Source organism: Lygodium microphyllum, chromosome 12, assembly GCF_053477565.2.
Source record: "Lygodium microphyllum isolate KBCC chromosome 12, Lygodium_microphyllum_v1.1.10, whole genome shotgun sequence".
NCBI classification, from domain to species: domain Eukaryota; kingdom Viridiplantae; phylum Streptophyta; class Polypodiopsida; order Schizaeales; family Lygodiaceae; genus Lygodium; species Lygodium microphyllum.
In genome coordinates this window covers 130,862,343-130,864,496 of record NC_141146.1, presented here as the reverse complement: position 1 = coordinate 130,864,496, position 2,154 = coordinate 130,862,343, and the positions used below count along the sequence as shown (strand labels likewise).

At 45.4% G+C, this 2,154-nt stretch overlaps 1 non-coding gene across 1 annotated transcript; it reads right to left on the bottom strand.

The window, feature by feature from the left end:
• Positions 1 to 184: 184 nt before the first annotated feature.
• Positions 185 to 336, bottom strand: LOC148028275 (5.8S ribosomal RNA). Its single transcript, XR_015692740.1, has one exon. It is a non-coding gene; the product is annotated as a 5.8S ribosomal RNA (ribosomal RNA).
• Positions 337 to 2,154: the final 1,818 nt, after the last annotated feature.

Genomic DNA, 2,154 nt, shown 5'->3' with positions numbered 1-2,154 from the left:
TGTGCACCCTAGAAGAGGTACCCATAAATAACTGCCACCTCGATGAGGAGATGAACCACCCTTGCGAAGCAACATCACTGCACGGTGCTGTCGGTACATTTCAGCCAACCACGGCATCACGTCGAAGTGCAGACGACCAATTCCACCCTCCCCCGAAGAAGGGGAGAGGGTGTGGGGGAGTTAGGAATGCTCAAGCAGGCATGCCCTTGGATGAGCCGCAGGCGCAGGTTGCATTCAAAGACTCGATGATTCGCAGAATTCTGCAATTCACACTATGTATCACATTTTGCTATGTTCTTCATCATTGCAAGAGCCAAGATATTCGTTGGTGGAGTCGTTGCGTTTTGTTTTTTGATCCTCCCCTTGGGAGGAATCTTAGACAATACAAGGTTTATTAAGTTCCTCTACCACCCCACGTGCGGGGAGGGGAAAAGGGTTTATCAAGGTGGCGGCGTGCCCGAACGAGCATGACGGAGGAGGATCACCCCGAGCAAGGGAGAGAGGTCAAAGGCGTCCCTCCTTCCTCCTCCATCCGCACGGTCGCAGGACGACCCCGAAGCATAGCCTCCCCCACTGTCGCCAGACTCCAATGAGGGGAGAGAGGATGTTGACCGTGCCTCCGAGCGCAATCCCTCACGGACATTCCACGGTTCGCATTGTTCTCACGGATGTGTGTCAATGATCCTTCCGCATGTTCACCTACAGAAACCTTGTTACGACTTCTCCTTCCTCTAAATGATAAGGCTTAATGAACTTATCACAATGTCACCAGTGGCAAACCACCAGCGTCGCCACAATCTGAAAACTTCACTGGACCATTCAAGCAAGGAAAGTGGGTCCAGACGCCAGACTTCGAACCAGGGGTTTGCATGTACTTTTTTTTCAAAAAAAAAAAGGGCTCTTGGCTACCCAACGAGTGTGCATGTGAAGTTTCGTCACATTCCGATACAAGTTTATGGATTTACGATCACACGATGGACAGTGCATATGAAGCTCCATTAACCCAATTTTGGGGTTTAAATGGGTTAAAAGTTCATTCTTCTTCTCATTTTCACATCTTGATTTCTTTGCTTCCTCCATTTTCACATCCCCAACCTCTGTCTCTTCTCCGTCTTGCCCTCCTTGCATGGCATGGACCAAGCAAGCATGTTGCCATTTTGGCCCCGGGAAGACATCATGCCAAGGTCCGCCACCTGGAGCACAAGGTGGAGGCTCCTCAAGTGCAACAACAGGTGCTCCCTGTAGAGCACAAGGATCACCATAGAAAAAGAGGAGATGGAAACCGGGCATTGTCGCTCTTTGAGAGATAAGGAGAATCCAATGCGGATACGAGCTTCTCATCCCAAAAAGTTCTTTTCATAAAGTTGTTCGAGAAGTCATGCAAGACTTGGAGCTAAAAGGAATGGGAAGATTTTTGGCACAAGTACGGGATGGCGCACTAGTAGGAAGGTGGACTGCTACAGCCATGGAGGCCCTACAAACCGCTGCAAAGGGTTTTCTCATCGACTTGTTCGATGATACACAGCTTGCAGCCATCCATGCAAAACGTGTTACAATCACAGACAAAGATATGAACTTTATCATTCGGCTTCGACACGGCAAGGAGACCCCGCCATAGTTTAGGTGTTATAGCGCCATAACATCTTGGAAGCCCAAAAATTTTTGTATTTTGCCACATTGGAATATTTATTTATATATACATAATATCTCGTGCAATGTGTACTGAATTCAAATAATTGAGTAAAGTTGTTTTGTTTGTTTCTTGAAACGCATGACTCTTAATTTTTGTTTAACGTACGAATGCATCAAAAGTAGTAATACGCGTTGAATTATGTTAATATATGTGGATGCATCATTCATGTAACACACATTATTGTCACACTTACACAATCGCAAGTGCAGTACTATGTGTTGAATTATGTTAACGTATGCGAATGCATCATTCACGCACTACACATTATCGTCACACTTATACGAACCACACATTTATTTAATAAATATTTATTTGTAGCGACAAAGTAAAGTATCTTATATTCATCAAGAAAAATACATGTGATGGTTGTTAGTGATGGTAGATACAAAAAGTTGATAGCCAACAAGAACTCTCAATTGTTCCTTGGCTTTTTCTTCGGTGGAGAGGAGGGGCCAGCTTCC